Raw genomic sequence first — 20,531 nt, forward strand, 5'->3', positions numbered from 1 at the left:
GAAATATATGCTCAAAACTCACTTCCTAATTGTTTTGCTAGATTCTACTACAACCTGTGCTTTTGAGATTATTTACATCAATGATATCTAAAGGTTGAAAATAATTAATAATAATATACTGCATACCAATTGGCAAACAGTATAAATTCGGCTTAATTTATACTATTGTTGATTTTTATATATAAGAATGTGATGATGAACATTAATATTGCAGATTAAATCTAAAAGTGTATTGTGTTTGTAATTTACATTGTGAAATAATACAAAAATTGAGAAAATATTTTTCTACTATTTGAAAATAATGATGAGATTCAGCAAAATAATCACTCATTCATTGATTAATGAATGAAGCCCACCATATGTCTTCTTTTTTTCACTTTCATTTTACTCATTAACATTAAGAAAACGTCAGCTTCTATTTGTGTTAAAATTATACTTGCTTCTCAGTTGTGACCATGGGTTGGCTATAGATACAAGTCATGGACAAAATTCAATGAAAGCATTCTGGGAAAATCAGTTGGCTATATAAAGGGTACTGTGTATTTGTTACTGTTTCAACATGATAAAACACCTAGGGCATCCAACACAATTTCTGCTACATGAATGGTTATTGTTAATGTGACTTTTAAGTATGTGTGTGTAGTGAAGGAGTAATTAAAGAGTAGAGTTTGATTTATAAGGAAAAGTTTTTAGAGTAGGTGTGTTTTGTAGTAGATTTTGAAGTGAGGTTGTAAATTGAGATAATCTAAGGCTGAAAGCTAAAATGAAGATAATTTACTGATGTTCAATTTTGTATGTCTTTAATTATCGTGCCCATTTTCTTTAGCTTACATAGGCTAGTTTTCTTTACTAGAATCACCGGAAGTTTTTTAAAACATACCGATTATTGGATGTCATAACCTATCTACTAAATCAGAATCTCCTGGCATTTGAAATGCATTCCTTGCAATCCCAGTGCAGTCAGTCCAGCTATGCCTGTAGACTGGGGTTTGGAAACCACTAGAAAAAGAGGAGGACCTGGAGTTTTTCTTCAAATTCTGCTCTGCTTTTTCCTAGCTCTGTGAACTTGGGCAGGTTACTTGACCTTTTTGTACTTTAGTTATCCCATCTCTAAAGTGGGAGCAATAATAAGATAGTAATGAAGTTGTGATATTTAAGAAGACAGATGATATTCAGTACTGTCAAACAGAGAAAAAAAATCCTATGGTTATATATAACATATTTCTTTTCTTTCAAATTCTGTAAGCCTATCTGTTGATACTTAAATAATTCTAACCTCATATACAAATAGTAATTTCTTAAAAACTTTATTTGTATTAATTCTATGAGAAAAATTGCTCCTTCTTACTGGACAAATAACTGACATTTCAATTTAAAATGATCAACAGGCAATGTTTCACTAATAAAACACAAAGACTAAATTTTCTGTTTATTAAAACTAAATTCTATTTTTATTTCAAATTTGATTAAGGAATCTCATATAGTTATGTACTGGGATTTTTGTTTGGAATCAGATCTGTATACAAATGTATTAAAAATATATTCAATGCTAAATTGTATTAAGTCACTTGGCCATCTGTTTTAGAGAAATATACCAAGTGCTTAGAATTAATCTTGACAAACATTTCATAAAAAGTATGTGTGAAAAAATGTGCCTCAGAAGGGCTTGTGCCGAAGTACTTTCTTGTTTATGCCACAAGATGGTGCTTTTGCACTCTGTATCTCCATCGAGAAAGCAATGTCTTTAAAATGGTTGACAAAAGACTTTAATTTTAGAAGAATCATTAGAGTTCAAAGGGTTTACCATTTCCAAAAAACACTCCCACTACACTCTTGAGTAGAAATGTTAATATGAAGGTGACAATGAAGAGAAATTTTTTAATCTGAGGGACAATTTGATATGCTTTTAGGCTGGGTTGTGGCTGTCAGTGTTCTTTCTATAACTGAGGAAAATTCCTCCAAGTAACCAACATCTGTATATCACTGTATAATCTCTGACATATTAGCATATTTATTATGGCACCAAAAGTGGAGCTCGTGAAATGCTAGTCACAGCAAATTATCTTAATGCAGTTGGGTCCAAATGTGAGGAGAAGGTAAAGAGAGTCCTCTAAAAATAGAAAAGCCATGCTTCATTTCTAAGATTACTTATTTCCTTTTGCATGTATGCCATTGTTTTATTCTTTTGCTCCTTATTCTAAAAAGACTGCTTAGCTTGTGCCATATTGAGATTTCATGGAATCTTAAGTTTTGGGAGTTGAAGAGTCTGTATGTATCTTTCATTCAACCTCTTAGCCAAAGAAGGCATTCTTTGTATACCATCTCTTGATCATCCAACTGTTGTTCCATCAATAGGGGCTTTTCTGTGCTGGCTTTTTTTTTCTTTCTTTTTGCCAAAGCCTCTGTCGTTAAAACTAGTGGAGAGCTTATTTATTTATTTTTTTAATTCCCTAACTTGTTTTCAGACTGTATTGACTTAAAAGCATTTCCTGAGGATCAAATATCTTACAGTTTCACTATATCTTCCCTTTCAGAATGTAAGCTGGAAGCAAATTATATTTGAAAAAAGAATCATTATTTACCTGACTTGTAGGGTTTTTAGAGATATCGTATCCCAACATTTTTCAAGAAGCTTTCAGGAAACTAGCTACCATTATGAAACAATTCAGAGTTTTTACCCACAAATAACTATCTGTGCTTTCATCTAACTTTAAATTCCAACCTCAGACCACTTAGAAGTTTCTTACTGCACCTGACCAGCCTTTTGCTGGTGTCTCTCAGTGACAGTGCACAAGAATGAATGCTGTCTGTATGAAGGATAGTCTTTTTTTTGCATTCAAGTAGAATCATTATTGTATATTCTGAAACTAAAGTTTTCACATTTATAACTTCTTGCCTTTGTGTATGAATGGGGATGTGGGTTGAAGGGAAGTGAAGCAGAAGGCAGAGGGGGTGGATATGGGGTTATCTGATTTCCATGGAGGCAGCAAGGCGACACCTTCACAACGGACTCACCTTCTATAAGTAGCTCCTTGTCGAAAGCAACTACTTAAAGCTTCCCAAGGTCTCCAGAACAATTTTATTTGACCTTTTGTTAAAGACCGCCTCTACTAAGGAACTGATTATTCTGTTCCCAAGGGTGGAAAGTTGAGTCAGGTTTTACTACACTGTATATTAAAATTGTATCTACTCATGTGGTTTCTGCGTAGTACCATGGAATCCTTGATAATCTAACAATGGAAGAGGAGAACACACAGCCGTAATGCCTGAAGGATTAAGTTACCTTGGTATGATTGCCGCCATCTTGAGTGTCATTACTCTCAAAGATAAGAATTTAACCGTTACAGCTCTCCTACGTACTCTGGGACTAGGACTGAAGCATCTATGACAATGGGGTGATTTACAGTGGAGTTACGAAAGGAAACTTTGATGTGATCTGCATCTATCTTGGTTAGCAATGCCTGCAGTGCATAAACTCCTTAGGGCTACATGGCAATGAGAGGGATGCCTTCATGCCTACTTGCTCGGGACTACTTGGCACACATTTCTGAGGTAAAAACAATTCATGCGACTTTGCCAAATCTGCCATGCTCGTTGTCCTGTCAAAATTGAGAAGAGAATATCTATCATGCTGTACAATATGTTTGATGGATATCATGATATATTTTTATGGGAAAGCGTACTGCACTCCTCCCCATAATCGTAACAGGCATTTTGATATGAGGGTGAGAGAGTGATTCTGAGAACTGTACCACCTAAACCTACATATTTAAGCTTTATGAGACTCCAGTAGGACTCTGAGCTAGAAAGCATCTGACCTAGTTGAATTTGTAATGCTTTTCTTAAAATGAAAGTCTGCATCATGATTCTACTTACCTGTTTTCTTTCTTCCTCAAATTAATTAAAGTGACCCATTTCGTGGTTGGCGTAACTTAAGGATGAGTACTATGTAGGAAGGTATTGAATTACATTCCTTGTCCATTTTAAAACATGGAGGAGAATGCATTTCCAAGTAATGCTTCTTACCCATTGCTAACTTAGGTAGATTAACCAATTATCAGTCATTTAGTTCACAAGTATTTTTAACCTGACCAAAGGTAATAATGTCAAAGGAAGAGGACAACAAACGCCTAAGAAATCTCTCCTCTTGCCAAGAATTGGGATAAATGATAAGAAGCTGTCCTTGTGTTTTGATGCCACAGACAGGATTAAAATCATGCTGAACAAGGCAAGGTAATATGTTGAATCAATCCATTACTTGGGCACATCCGAGTGTGGTACGAGGATTCATTATGAAGGAAAGAAAAAGCTGACCTGGAAGTCTGGGTCTGAGTGTGGGATGCGGGGAGGACAGCTGGATATTCCCACAGGCAGGAAAATGCGATACTGATGGCTCATCACCTGACTGGGGCATCTTTCAAGTTCTATGCAAAATGTAGCCACTGGTAGCTTTTAAATAATGAATTGCGGCCATTGACATCAATTCCAATGGCAATTTCTTCTAACATCTGACTAAGTTTGTCAGAAAATAATTATTTACCATTCTGATGAGTCCAGGAGGTCTGCTAATTAATTCTTCAATGGGATGCTTGCCATCCTTGTTGTTCCTTAATACTGCATGCTGAGGGTTGTGCATAAACGGGATTGGCACAGGGCCTACCATAATGATTATACAGGTTGAAAGCCTGGTGCCAAGTGTTATTTAATTCAGTTTCCCTGAGGTCAAGGAGGGAGGACTTCTCCTGTGCCATGTATTTACAATTTTTGGAAAAAGAGTAGGTGAAAATGTCTACATTAGACAGTTTTAAATATTCCTATCTCCGTGAATATTGAAAACAATAATTAGGACTAGGTGGAAATGCATTACAAATCTGAAAATTAGTGTTAAGTACGTTAGACTGAGAAATTGGTAACATATTAATATTTTTAATCAGTAAATATAATCACAAGACAATTTATCTGTGATTCTTCTGAGGCAAGGACATAGGGATCAAGCAAATGAAGTGGAAGGTCACAACACCTGACTAATAATGAAAATAAATGAGAAATCAGGTTAACATTTTAGAAAAGTCTTTCTTAAAAGATGGGACTGGGACAGATTAGACTTGCCTACTAGCACAGGACTAATTAAAATATGTTTAATTGATAAAGATTGTTGATTAGTTATGTTTTCTTGTAACCTCTGCTAGAAATCTCAGATCTGAAGTTATACTATTCAGTTTCTATACACTGCTTTTAAAAAAAAAATAATTCCAACTTACTTTATGTTAAACTACATCGGGGGATGCCAGTTATGAGCAATATTTCACTAAGGACAGACACCCAATTAAGTTGACCTTGTCGTTAAGAGAATCATGTGTTTCATTGCTGAATTTAAAGCTTTGATAATCATTTTAATAGTGCTTCAAAATGACCAGAAATCCCTAGCAATAGGGATTACAAATTCTCACATTTCCCCAGGCAAATATAGGACAAGACAGGCCACCTAGTCATGTTCCAAAAGGCTTTTTCCCTTCTGTATCAGATAAGTATTTATGGCAGACAAGCTACCTCTAGGCTTTATCGATGATGATGATAAACTGAGAAGGAATGACAGCTGAAGGAGAGAGGAAAAACATGAAGGCGAGCAGGAAACCTCTACTGGGGCATCAGTGTGCATCAGTGGTTCCACAAAGCATCCGCAGGAATGTAGGGGTGGGGAGGTGATGAGGAGTGTGTGGACTGACTCACTTAGCAACAATACAGTTTTAAAAGTCCCAGGAATTTGAAGAAAGAGAAAGAACCCTTAAATCCCACATCTGATATTTTCTGACAATTGATCCATAGTTTTATTCCAGATAGTTCATGGGCATTATTATCCCCCCCATCTTTAGAATATCATAATTTTTGAGCATTGCTAAGATAAAACAAATATCGTCATGTAGTACTAGGACTCAAGCAGTGCCTGTTTTCCAGGGAACGCCAAGCCTTTTGCAGATGCTTTCTTCCTCTGCTATGCTCTCCCAAGACTAGGAAGACTCTAAAAACAGTTGCTGGGTTGTTTCCTAATTATCTTAGATGCCTACAAGAAGATTACTTTCTGCAACTATGATTTGTCTGAACTAACCTCATTTCCCATCCACTAAGGCAGAAGCTGAAACTTTCATTCTACTTCAACTCAAGAATAATTTAATATCATATTTGTAGTTTCATCATTTTTTTTTTAAAGTATGGTTCTGGTTTATTTCCTGAACAGCCCTGAAAAGGAGGCAATGTACAAGGCCTTTCAGTTCTCGATTTTCACAGTAGGTGTATGGCAAATGGAGTTCTCACTGATGTGCTAATGTGGGCTTTTTGTACTTCCCTCTTCCATAAGAACTACAGACACTGTGACCTATGTACTCTTTTTTGATATGTATAATTTCTTTATGCTTGCTTTCCCAAACCAAATCAAAATCCTGCTTACACTGATGACCGGAAACTTGTATGTCTTAACCGTACACTTCTTGAGAGAGACAGGCCAACAAGGCGCTTGGGAGGCATGCACACACCATTGCTATTTCTTCTTTCTCAACTAGACACTTTCAGGTGTTCCACACCCTTCTTAAAGTAACATCCTCCATCCATATTATTAGCAAAATTGTCTCTTTTGACCACCCTCCAACATGCCATGTTAAAATTCCATTTCATAGGTGTCAATAGTGAAGGCAACACCGTTATCCTTACTCCATGTGCTTCTCTATATTTATATTTTTACTTGGTGTTGTTGATTGAATCCTTAAGCGTCACACTACAGCACCAGTGGTCTCCAAACTGATTCTAATAATAAACTCCATTGCCAGTAAATCTTTTCAGCCTGTGTTTGCCCTACAAACTGTGAATATTTGTTTACTAGATTATATGCATACAGGACTACACTATATATTTCTTTTATAATTATATAGTATATTAACAATTTAGTAATAACACAGTAGTAGTAATAACAATAAAGTATATCAAAACTAGTATGTTTATGTAGACTAGAGCAAACTAGTATCTAATATATTATAAAATACTATAATTTATTTACTTTGTTACACATACACAAAGGATGGGAAACAAAGAGTATGATACAATAAAGCCAATGTAAATATAAGTACAAGGCTAATTATTTTCCTTCCAAACCTAATTGACTGTCTTGTACAACACCCTGGGGTTCATGCATCACCTTTGCCAAATGCTGTCATATTCTAGCAGAGAACATGAACGGAATTGTTATTACAACAAAAATATAATTTAAAATTATTTTATATCCATCTTTAGAACACATATTATGTAACTCACTGAATTATTCTTTGGCTTCACTTAGCAGTTCTTAATATAATAATAAAAGTAATTTGCATCTCCTGAAGGGGTATTTGCATGGTAGTGAACAGAATATCTTGAGTAGTTACGAAAAACTGGCCTGATATTTAAAATTTTCTCTGAATACACTAAAAAGTAAATAATAAGTGGTTCTGTGACTTTATGGGGAAAAAAAGGAGATATGAAGACTAACACATCTTCTCAAGGTGCATAGAGAGAGACGAAGACCAATGCAGGAACAGAAAATAGGTCCCCCAGCCTGTGTTCTGAAACAGTCACCTTAGTGGTACCTTGATACTGTAGTATTTGTAATTACTACAATGAAAGAATACACTTTCATTCTTGTGCATGTATATAGTGATTTTTTAATAGTATGGTAAGGTCACTGTTAAAGTCACTAGTTGTGGCCTTCTATATAACTCTCATATGCCCTCAGTTGTTCTCTTTTGGATAATCTTTCGTTAAAAAATATATAGTTAGTAATGAGAATACATATTTGTTTTTCTAGTTGGAGTTTTCAGACTTCTTAATTGGCACAGAATTTTAATCAATCTGGTAAGTTAATGTTGACTTATAGTCTCTTTTTTAATATTACCTATATCTTGAGCAGGTATACATTGCTTTCTAAATATCGTTGCAAAGGGCTCTTTATCTTGTTAATTCATGTTCCTAAAAATAGTTTTTTGGTTTTTACTATCTTATTTTACAAATATAGTTGATTATCTTGAAAACTTGTTGAAAACTATGGACTTTCTCCCTGTGAAAATGCACATATTTACAAAATGACACTAGGTTAAGGCCTTTGTTCTAGTATGATTATAGTATTAAAAAACTTTCACACCCCTCAGTTCATAAGAAAATTATTTTTAATGAAGTTTTTTTTATAAAGTGAAACTTATTATTTTGCTGTAAACTTTATATACAGAATTGTAGATGTGCTGCAGAGATAGCAGTTTAAAACAGCAAAATAAGGAAACAGTGAGGAGGGGAGTTAAATAAAGGGCAGTCTTTCCCTATTATGACTGACTATCTTTTTTTTTTTTTTTTTTTGAGACGGACTCTCACTCTTGTCACCCAGGCTGGAGTGTAGTGGCGCAGTCTCGGCTCACTGCAACCTCTGCTTCCCGGATTCAACCAATTCTCCTGCCTCAGCCTCCCAAGTAGCTGGGATTACAGGCACCCGCCACCACACCCTGCTAATTTTTGTGTTTGTTTTAGTAGAGACGGGGTTTCACCATGTTGGCCAGGCCGGTCTTGAACTCCTGACCTCAGGTGATCTGCCTGCCTTGGCCTCCCAAAGTGCTGGGATTACAGGCGTGAGTCACTGTGCCCAGCTGACTTTTCAACCTTTGCAGATGGTTGGGTCAGTAAGAGTGGCAAGAGAATTTCCAAAACCATGGGGTTGATTTCAGTCAGGTAGATAAAGGCTGGACTCTAAGGCTCAGACATTTCTGGTGGTCTGTCAAAAGTATTTGCCATGATGGTAAAGAAATAGATGGTCCACGAGGTTTGGGACCTGGGGATCAGAAACAAAGCATGTGAGAGTGGAGGTCAAAGATTTAGCACAATTGAGAGAGAGGAAGGAAAATTCTTTATGAATCAGGAATTAGGAGTAGCCCGTGAACTATAAAGAGACTTATTTGCCAAACCATGTGAAAGATTGATCTAAGGGTAGGTCAGTTTGAGAAGAAAAACTAGGACTTTCTTCCTTGGTCTGGCTGAGCCTAAAGGAATTTTCCCCACTTAAAAATATCAGCCCTGACAGAAATTATAGACTCTACAGGGCAATATTGAATTTGAATTTTACTGAGTTGATAGAGAATGCTTTGGAATTACATTATCTTAAATACTTCGAGTCAATGTCTAAATTCCTTGAGTCTCTATTGTAAATTACTTTCATGCTTTACTTATTTTATTGAGTCTCCTAGATCAATTCATTGTACATTATTCTGCCACATTCTGGGAACTATTTGGAGACATTGAATGCTTTCAAATCCTTTCCTGCCCAAGGCCTTTGTGCTTGTGCTTTTCTCTGTACTCTGCTTTTCTCTGATATTTATGAGGCCCTCTCCCTCTTCTCCTCAGATGTTTACCTAAATAATATGTTCTCCGCAAGGTAACCACCCTATTTGAGGTTACAGCCTTCCTCTAAGATTCCCTGTCCACTTTCTTTGCATTGTAATTTCTCTCATCATTTATCATGATGTAATAAAAACAATGTCTTTTTTATTTTTCATGTTTGTTTTCTGTCTATCCCAATATAATATAATTCTATGATGGAAGAGTGTATGTCTGTGGTTTGCTGCTGTTTCTCAAGTGTCTGGAACAATACACATAAACAGACATTTGATAAATACTTAGTAAACAAATAAGTGAAAGATGGAAATAGGTACTTTCATTTATTCACCCAACAAACATACATGCAGTGCCTTCTGAGTATAGATCACCACAGTGGTCACTTGGGATATGATAGTGAGTAAAAAGGACCTGGTCTCTGCTCTGAAGGAGCTTACAGTGTATCCAGGACACAGGCCCATAAGTAAATAAATATAACATGATGTTATAAATGCCATAAAATACTGAGAGACTGCAGAAGAGGGAGCTGTTAACTCTTCCTGGAGTAGTCAGGGAAGACTTTGCTAGAGGTTGACCTTTGAAATGCATTCTTGAGAATGAGTAGAAATTCACTAGGGAAAGAAGCGTTGGAAAGATAGAGCAGGTTTCATTTAGCATGCATAGATATGTAGCTACAGTGAGAGAGACTGCTGCTGGGGCAGTATTTTCAGGCATGTGAATATAAATGGGAAGAACATGTGACCGTCACCCCTTTCTGCACTGTACCTCTGAAGATCACTCTTGGCTAGCAGCATTAACTGCTGGGTACAATATTTCTATCTTTGTGGTCCTCTTCGCCTCAGCCAGTATGATGCTTTTGCTTGAAAAAAGCCACCTCATTCTCTGATTGTTTTATGCCAAGTTGGTGTGTTGCCTGTGATTGTTTCCCAGCGTTCCACAGCTTGAAGTTTGCTTTAGTGTATCCTTATGGTGTTTCTTATGCCTGCCCTGCTTGCAGGCTACATATGTTGTACCATTTTACACTTGGAGACCTTCCAAAATGCGTGAGAGAGAATGAGACCAAAGTGGTTGCCTTTAACCAGAGGGGGTAGACAGGCAAAGAATCCTGGATTCCTAGAATCAAAGAGTTGAAACAGCCTTGAGAAGTCAACAAGACAATTTTCTGGATGCTTGTCAGGACCGCAGAAAAGGTTTTCCAGGAATACCACTAATATTTGTTCATATATATTACTAAATGAACTTTTAAATTAATTCTAAGTAACAATTGACTATTAAAAATTAAGCAGCAAATGCACATCTTATTTTCTCAGAATAATAAAAGTTTTCATTTTGGGTGACGTATTTATTCATGCAAATGATAGTATGATGTTTAAAAAATGAAATGTAATAGTGGCCTTCCATTTTCTGGCATATGTAACTAAAACTATTAAGAAATCAAAACCTTCACTCTTTTATAAAACATCATGTTTGGGAGGAATTCATCTTTGAGAGGTCTATTATTGAAATAGAATTCTTTTTTCCTCATATTGATACTGATCTTTCAGAATGATGCAAATAGTTGGCACTGGTTAGAAGGTAACCTTTTGTAAAGTGGTCACATCTAAGTTTGTAATTGAGGGCTTATGAAACTCAAAACTCTCAAGAAGAATCACTCTCAAGGAGTACAAATCTAGAAATATAATGGTAGACAAAAATTATTGGAGACTGTTCAAGACATGGGTTGTTCAAGAAATGTAGGTACTATGACATACCACAAAAATACAGGCATGATTTATTGTTTCAAAGAGATTGGGGAGATTATACATACTATGCTAATGGGGAGATTACACATCTGAGAACAGTGCATAGAATATGCTCAACATTCTGAGCAGCATTGCAATGACAGTATTGTTGAGCATTCTGAGCAAGTGATACCTTGGCAAGTGCTCCAGACATTTAGTGGTTGGGGAAATTGCTGTGAGATGAAGTGGATAGAGGGGATACTCCTAGTAGAAATAGAACCTGAGATGTTTTGCATGGATAAGGAGAAACAGCAAGGATACCATGGACTAGGAACAAAAAAACCACACAAGTAAATGTGTAAAGATGGTCAGGGGTAGAACATACAAGACCAAATTTGAAGAGTCAGGTTGAAAGGTTTGATAGAAACCAGAATATATTTGGTGTCTTAAATGCCAAGATGGCAATCTAATTTTTTGTTTGTTTGTTTGGAAATGGAGAGCTGGAGAGGATTCCCAGCAGAGCAGCAGCATGATGAAAGTAGTGCTTTAAAGTAGCATGATTCTTGGTCCTTAAGGTACAAACAAGGAGTAAGACTAAAGAATTGTTGGAAGTCGGGAGCAGTGGCTCATGCCTGTAATCCCTGCACTTTGGGAGGCAGAGGCGGGTGGATCACTGGAGGTCAGGGGTTAGAGACCAGACTGGCCAACATGGTGAAACCCTGTCTCTACTAAAAGTACAAAAAAAAAAAATTAGCCTGGCATGGTGATGCACACCTGTAATCCCAGCTACTCGGGAGGCTGAGGCAGGAGAATTGCTTGAATCCAGGAGGTGGAGTGAGTGAGCTGAAATCGTGCCACTGCACTCCAGCCTGGTAGACAGAGCAAGTCTCAAAAAAAAAAAAAAAAAAAGAATTGTTGGAGAATGTGTATAAGGATCACCGAGAATAATTAAAGCAGTGGCTAAGAACAACAGCTCGAGAGTCAGACTATACAGGTATGAATTCTGGTATCTCCACTTAGGTAACTAAGACTAAGGTAACTAAGGTCACTAGTTGTGACCTTAGATAAATCAGTTAACTTCTCAGTGCCTCCTTTTCCTCAGCTATACATTATAACATATTGACAGGACTCCCTTATGACTTTGTAAATGAGCTGAGATGCATAAGATTTTTAGAACAGTGCACAGTAAAATTTTAATAAATGTTAGCTATTTTTATTATTAAAGAATAGTGCTAACTAGCTATCATGCAGAGATTTTCGATCAGATTTCTATACCATCTCTAAAATGGAAGTAATGCCGACTCCTACATTGCAGACATGTTGTCACGATAAAATGAAAGAATTGCTCTAAAAGTCCCTGGCACAGAGCAGGCAGGGGTAATAATTAATTAGTTGATCCAGGGCCTCAACCCCAGGCCACAATTTAAATTTAATCTGTTTTAGTTCAGATGGGTTTGTTTGGTAAGATGGAAGGAGGAATCCCTGTAGTCTCTGGACTCAGAAGACAGATTCAGACTGACACCTTATTTGGGTTTCCTGTAGAATGACGAAGACACAAAGACATGAGGAAAAGTCTTTGTTTGGGGAAACTTGATACTTTTCTGTTATTGCCAAAACAAACTCATTTGGACAAATAAAAATGATTTGGAAATTTTGAAATAAAAATTGCAAACCAAACAGGATGTAGCCTGGTTAGGGAGGAAATGATTCACTGGATTAACGTAATCAAACAGCTCTATTTGTACAAGACTTAAACAATCACTAAGTTCTATCTTCAACACTTAATGCTGCTGTGGCTGCCCAGCTCTAGTCTATTCTAGGTGGAAAATGAGAAACAAGGGTGGAAACAACACGTATTTCCTGTGTGTGTGTGTATGTGCATGTGTGTGCATTTGCATGCATGCACACACATATACTTAATGCCTTTGCTGGCTATCAACTTTTCTTACAACTGTGTGCTTCCAAATGATTTTTAAATTTCAATGTGTTTTGGCAGAGATTAGATTTCCTTTCCATGAATAAAAGGTAGTGAGAGCAAAGGCACTAAGTAGAAACAGTCTGAAAGTCAAAGGAATACTGTTAAAGATCCCTCTCCTTTTCCTTTTCCTGTAAAAGATAGGGTAGAAAGTGGCATGTGGCTAGAGGATTTACAGCCACATGATGGAGGACGGGAGAGCTGTCACCTGCTTTGCTATGCAGGGTGCCCAGCTTAACCCATCTTTCTTTGGCAACTGTGCCCCAGTGAGAAAAGCTAGCAGTCCATATGTTGAGTAGGCACCATGCCATTTTGACAGGCGTGAGTGTCGGCAAGAAAGGGACCATGTATGAGCATCAAATGTGTTTGTTGTGGGAAGGATTCTAGGCCAGGAATATTAAAATAACTGTCTGTCCTTAGCTCTAGCACATATGGTTAAGGAGATATGCTATGATGACTCACATTAACGTTGGAAAAAATATATATAGAATACGCAACCATGCTAAGTAAGTTTCTGATGTTGATAAATTGGGCCTGGAATCTTCACAAAGAAAGGTTGTAGAGAAACATACATAGCAATAATAGACTCTCTTTTATGTATTAAATAGAATTTACTAAAGACTAAATTCATACACTATTATAGTTCTCCTGAACTGGTGAACAAATTGGAGGATCCTATTAGATTTTTGCTGAGAGGTCCTCAGGTATTTCCTAACACTATTTGAAAAGTAAATGGGATAAAATGGGTTCATTTAATATTTCAATTCCAAAGAAATTAAATTAATGTTGGCAATGTTAGTTCAACTATTTTTCTGCTACAGGGACCATTTGTTTTAAAATCATTAAAGGATTTTAAATGACACTGTCCTGACATTTGGTGTGATTAAATTAAGGGAATTAGTATAAAGACATTTCATCTCTCCTTAGCTTTCTAAATGTATAGTACATCTTCCTAAGTAGTAAAAAGGAATTACTGACCTATTTCTGTATTTATATTGACTTGAATATGTGTTTGTTGACTTTCTAAACATTTAGGCATATCACTGCTTCAATTCACAATTGTCCCTTCATAGATTCCAACAAGCTTGCTTAATTCCTTGGAAAGGCAGCATTGTATGGTGCTAAGGATATAGGATTTAGAGCTTAAGACATGTATGTGAGATTTGATAGTAGTCCATAAGGTGTTTAAACTTAAACCTATATGCATACATACACATTTCCCTCTCCAAACCCACACAAGCTTGGCATTTGTCATTTTTAAGTCTAGAAAGGCACATCTAGTTTATCTCTAGCTCTAGTAAGTTGGCCTCCTAGGGAAATGCCCTAGTAACAATCTAAATATGTATCAGGGAGGCGTCTCATTAAGCAATGTGTTGTTTCTCAAGATCATGTTTCTCAAAGATGAAGAAAAACTTTTAACGTACTTTATAATTTCTTATATATTATGGTTTTTTTATTGCCTGCTTCCCCTAACTAGAATGTAATCCACAGGGAAGAATTTATTGCCTGTTACTACTATTATTTATTTTTTGAGACAGGGTCTTGCTCTGTCACCTAGGCAGGAGTGCAGTAGAGCTATCTCAGCTCACTGCAACTTCTGCCTCCCAGGCTCTAGCGGTCCTTCCACCTCTGCCTCACGAGTAGCTGGAATTACAGGTGCATGCCACCACTCTGGCTAATTTTTGTATTTTTTCAATAGAGACAGGGTTTTGCCATGTTGCCCAGGCTGGTCTGGAACTACTGGGCTCCAGCGATCTGCTCGCCTCAGCCTCCCAAAATGCTGGGATTACAGGCATGAGCCACCGTACCCAGAGCTTGTTGTTATTATTATTCATTATTTTTATTACTGTGTCCCAAGAACATATCTCTAACAATGTCCAGCACATACTGGTATCTCAATAAACATTCTGTTGAGTGGATGAATGAATAAACTAGGCTTTTCTATGGTGATAGTTAAAAAGGCAGACATCTGGGTTATACTCAGTAGTGGTGCCAAGGGCAGTAGCCAACCCAGTCTCCATCAGCTCCCTTCATTCCCAAATAAAAATCTTACTTTTAATATGGCCAATGTAATCACTTTTATATAAAGTGTGAATAAAAGTTTAGGAAACTTTTATATTGATATTGATCTGTAACATACACACTAAGTTAAAAAGAGTGTGCTTTCTTTACAAACATAGCCTCATGGCAAACCTCCCAGCTTCGTCTTCCAACCAGATGGCCTCCCCTAAGCCCTATCCTACATAGAATTCTCAAGATGAAGCTGGCCCTCCTCAGATCCAAATCAGAGAATCTATGGTAGGACCAGGAATCAGCTTTTTCCACAAGCTGTGAGGTGAGTCTTAGGTAACACTAAGGTCTTAGTGTATACAACCTCTGAGCTTCCTATTCTTACATGGATTCTTTACTCCTTGTTCTAATTCAAGGCTCTTAGAATACTCACTGACTTTGCAGTGGTAGCTGTAAATCTCAGAGTTTTGTGATTGCCTGAAGTTGGATGAAAGTTGATTTCATTATCCCTTTTGTGAGACTGAATGAATGAAGGAGAAATTACACCACAAGCTTGGACAGGGCAATAACAGTGAAACTGGATGTTACTTTGAATGCAGACTTCTTGTTCTGCAAAAACTACAGAACTATTCCTAGAAAAACAAGGCAATAGCTTTTATTTATTTATTTATTTATTTACTCCTGAGATGCATATAGGTAGGGCTAACAGGCATATACAGTGCTTTGATGCATATGAGAGAAATAGCTTTCCCCAAGGGGACAGATTTGAAAAAAGTGCCCCCCACTGACAATGCCAATTAGAAAAAGGTGTCTGCATCTTAAGTTGACTCCAGGATGGCTGAGAGAAGCCTGGCCTTCCAGCTACTCTGGTGTCTTCTTGGCTGGAGCCTTAGGTGGGGTGCAACAGCTCAACTGCACAATTATATGAGGTAGAATTCCTGATACTAGGAGTCAAAACCTGGTCTCTGGTGATGGGGCAAGAGTGAAAGAGAAAAGTGAGTCTTTAAGGGGATACCAGTGGTTTGTTGGGTCCAAAGATGAGCCCTTATCTTTGCTCTACAAGAAACATCTTTGTTTTAAAAAGTGCCTTTTGGTAAAATGTAATAAATCTCCTCTTGTTTGAATGACAGTTGTAATTAATACTCTTACTTTTGAGAAAACCATAAAGTCATTTATACAGTACTGATGGTACTGAGGGGAGGGATGGACAAGCTCTTATAGTGGAAACAATGAATCCCTTGGCAGCTGGACAAGAGGTTAGAGAGAAAATACTTCTGAGTGGAGAGCTCCTATGGCTACCTACAGATAGATCTCCATCTCTGCTACATACAGGCTACGTGATTCAGGGCAAGTCATGTCACCAATTTAAAATGTATATCTACTTCTTGGGAGTTGTGAAACGCTTTTACTAGTGCTTTATAAATTGAAGAGTGTCAATGGTAGTAATTATTTTGGAAGAATATATTTTATCATAGTAGGGACTTTGAGAAGTTTTCAGTGACTTTGAAAGCCCATGTGTACATTATACATTTCAAAGAAGCAAATGTAGACCTCTAAGATCTGAATGTTTGTGTGTCTTTTTCCGCAATGACTGCCTTCCTGAGGAACTAATTCAAAAGTATTTGTGCAATACTGTCCCAATATAGTAAATGTGGTTAAATGAGGGAAATTGCTTTTTCCCAAGGGGTCAGATTCAAAACAAGTGCCCCCTGCTGGCAACACCAATTAGAAAAAGGTGTCTGCATCTTAGGTTGACTCAAGGATGGCTCAGAGGAGCCTGGCCTTTTAGCTATTCTGGAAGAGGTTATCACAAAGAATAGATATTAAGTTGGTGCAAAAGTGATTGTGGTTTTTGCCATTGAAAATCATGTCAAAAACCACAATTACTTTTGCACAAACCTAATAATTCAACCCTCTGACAAATTAACATCAAAGATTATGGGAAGAGTAAGGGTTGTTTTTGTTGTTTGTTTGTTTTTGCTAGATATGTTTTTTTTTTTTTTTTTTTTTTTTTTAACAGAGTCTTGCTCTGTCGCCCAGACTGGAGTGCAGTGGCGCGATCTTGGCTCACTGCAAGCTCCGCCTCCTCCTGGGTTCACTCCATTCTCCTGCCTCAGCCTCCCAAGTAGCTGGGACTACAGGTGCATGCCACAATGCCCAGCTAATTTTTGTATTTTTAGTAGAGACGGGGTTTCACCATGTTGGCCAGCATGGTCTCGATCTCTTGACCTCGTGATCCGCCCACCTCAGCCTCCCAAAGTGCTGGGATTACAGGCATGAGCCACCGCGTCCAGCTCAGATATGACTCTTAATGGGTCAAAAGGGAGTACGTAAAGAAAAAAATAAAAAAAATTCAAGAATTTTTTGAATAGCGCATCTGACTGGATGGGATTTTTGTCATTCTCAAAGTTTAGAGTTCATTAGTATATGTTAGAATCATCTGCAGTCTTGTTTGAGCTGTCATTCTTGAGCTCCATCCCAGAGGTTCTGATTTCTTAGATCAGAGATGGGCCCAGAACTTTTACTTTTAATAAGCACCTGATATAGTCAAACTCCTGGTGAAGGGATCTTCTCACATTAGCCTTTCGAGTAGCTAGGACTATAGGCATGCACCACAATGTCTGGCTAATCTTTTTATTTTTATTAGAGACAGGATCTCACTATGTTGCCCAGGCTGGTCTTGAACTCCTGACCTAAAGTGATACTCCGACCTTGGCCTTCGAAACTGCTGGGATTATAGGCGTGAGTCACTGCACCTGGCCCAAAGCATTTCTTTTAATGACTCACAGAGTTGTAGACAAGAAAACATCTTCATGAAATCTGCTCTAGATTTTTTTCATATGCTTTCAAATATGGAAAAAATAATCTTTGATGTTTGAATAGCCATTCAATATCTTTGATGCTATAACTAATTGTTTGCAAGTGATCCTGTCATGCCAAGAACTATTTGAGGCTTTTGAAAATATATACAAAAAGTAGAAATGTGTTATACTTACATGGAAACACGCTGACAGTTTACCTAAAGCAAAAAGAACAATTTAGCTTTGCGGTTTCTTCTTACACAGCTTCAACTACTGTGTTATAATCTGGGCTATAATTAAAATCACCTGAAAACTTTAGTCAACTAATTATCTCTAAGTTCCATTCTAAACCAACGAAAAACGAACTTCTAGGGGTGCAGATGAGGTAGAGATATTCTTTAAAAGTTGTGCAGATAATTCTGTTCTACCAGGGCTGAGAATCATGATTAAACTAAAAGATAATAATTAATACAATTTCTGGTTTGATTTTTTTTCTTTGGCATGTGATTAAGAAAATTTATCTGGTTTCTGTTCTCAAATACTTTTGGGAGACCAAAAGTATTCATTGCATTTGAAACGTATTTTAAAATGCGATTTCTCACCTCATGGAACTTACTAATTGACAGAAATATATATTTTTGCCTCCAAGGACAAGAAGATACAGCCACAATGCTGGCATATTGATTTAAATTGTGGGAAATATTCCTTCACTGGCTAAGGTTGAAATTGGTACGATAATTTTGCAGACGCTGTTTAGGGTGTCTTTAGATACTATGGGCTATATCTGACCACAAGGGAAATAGTAGTAGCTGGACCATAGCCATGGGATCTGAGTGCTTTGGTTTCCTATAGGCAGAGTTAATAGAATGAACCAATATATTGAATAATTTTAAATTCTACAAGTATTTATTAATCATATAGTATATGAACAGTACAATTTATCAGTTAGAAGGATTTTGACTATAAGTAACTGTATTAGTTTGTCTTCATGCTGCAGATAAAGACATATCTAAAACTGGGTAATTTTTACATGAAAAAATGTTTAATGGACTTACAGTTCCACATGGCTGGGGAGACATCACAATCATGGTGGAAGGCAAGGAGGAGCAAGTCACATCTTACATGGATGGCAGCAGGCAGAGAAAGAGAATGAGAGCCAAGCAAAATGGATTTTCCCTTATCTAACCATCAGATCTCATGAGACTGATTCACTACCACGAGAACAGTATAGGGGAAACCACCACCATGATTCAATTATCTCCCACTGGGTCCCTCCCACAACACGTGCGAATTACAGGAGGACAATTTGAGATCTGGGTGGGGACACAGAGCCAAACCATAGCATTCCACCCCGACCCCTCCCAAATCTCATGTCCTCACATTTCAAAAACAGTCATGCCTTCCCAACGGTCTCCTAAAGTCTTAACTCATTTCAGCATTAACTCAAAAGTCTGCAGTCCAAATTCTCATCTGAGACAAGGCAGATACCTTCCGCCTATGAGCCTGTAAAATCAAAAGCAAGTTAGTTACTTCCTAGATACAATGGGGGTACAGGCATTGGGTGAATACAGGCATTGGGTGAATACAGCCATTCCAAAGGGGAGGAATTGGCTGAAACAAAGGGGCTACAGGCCCCATGCATGTCTGATATCCAGCAGGGCAGTCAAATCTTAAGCTCCAAAATGATCTACTTTGACTCCATGTCTCATATCCAGGTCATGCTGATACAAGAGGTGGTTTCCCATGGTCTTGGGCAGCTCCGCCCCTGTGGCTTTGCAGGGTGTAGCCTCCCTCCCAGCTGCTTTCACGGGCTGGCATTGAGTGGGGACACACAGCCAAACCATATCAGAAACAAAAAACACTGATGATAGTATCATGGTTTACTGTCTCATAAAACTAATGACCAAGATGTTTGGTGAGCTTTGATTCAATAATTTCATGCAAACCTTCTGTTATTTCTGACCGTCTCCTCTGCTATCTTAGGTGTCGACCTTATGCTGAGACTGGTTCTTCTTGCATTTGCAAGGGGGAAGTAGTTCCTCATGTCAATTGACCCTGCAGGTCTTCTTGTTCCCAGTCTGCAAAAGCCAGAGATGAACGTTTTATGTCAAACACAGAATGCAAGTCTTTCCTTTTAGTCAGGCCACATCCCTGTCCCTAAACCTGTAGGAGACACCAGGAGAGAGCTATTTGTGGATGAACCAGGACCCAACTCTGCAACTGGGGATGAACTCAACTTCCCTATCATGATAGGCAGGGGTGAGAAGCTAGCAAAATTGAGGTTCTGGTAAAAAGAAAAGAAAGACAATGGAAATTGGCTAGTCTACCCAAAGTTTTCAGAATGTTACATTATTTGGATTTCTAAGTGAATGAGACATTTTTATCTGCCTTCATAAGGAGAATCTATGCTTTTTTGTGGACCCCTGTGCTTTTTCTAGAGCTAATTATTTATAATTGCAATCAAATAATTCTTAACTAATTACAAATTACACATATTAAGTGATTCAATTTATATCAAGTTAAGAGATTTAAAGTTATATAAGTGCATACAAAGAAGAGACATTTATCTAACTTCCAGAGATTATCATGCTGTGTTCAGAGCAAATCTGGATTTTTCCTTCCAAG

Source organism: Symphalangus syndactylus, chromosome 9 (assembly GCF_028878055.3).
Source record: "Symphalangus syndactylus isolate Jambi chromosome 9, NHGRI_mSymSyn1-v2.1_pri, whole genome shotgun sequence".
In the NCBI taxonomy this organism is placed as follows: domain Eukaryota; kingdom Metazoa; phylum Chordata; class Mammalia; order Primates; family Hylobatidae; genus Symphalangus; species Symphalangus syndactylus.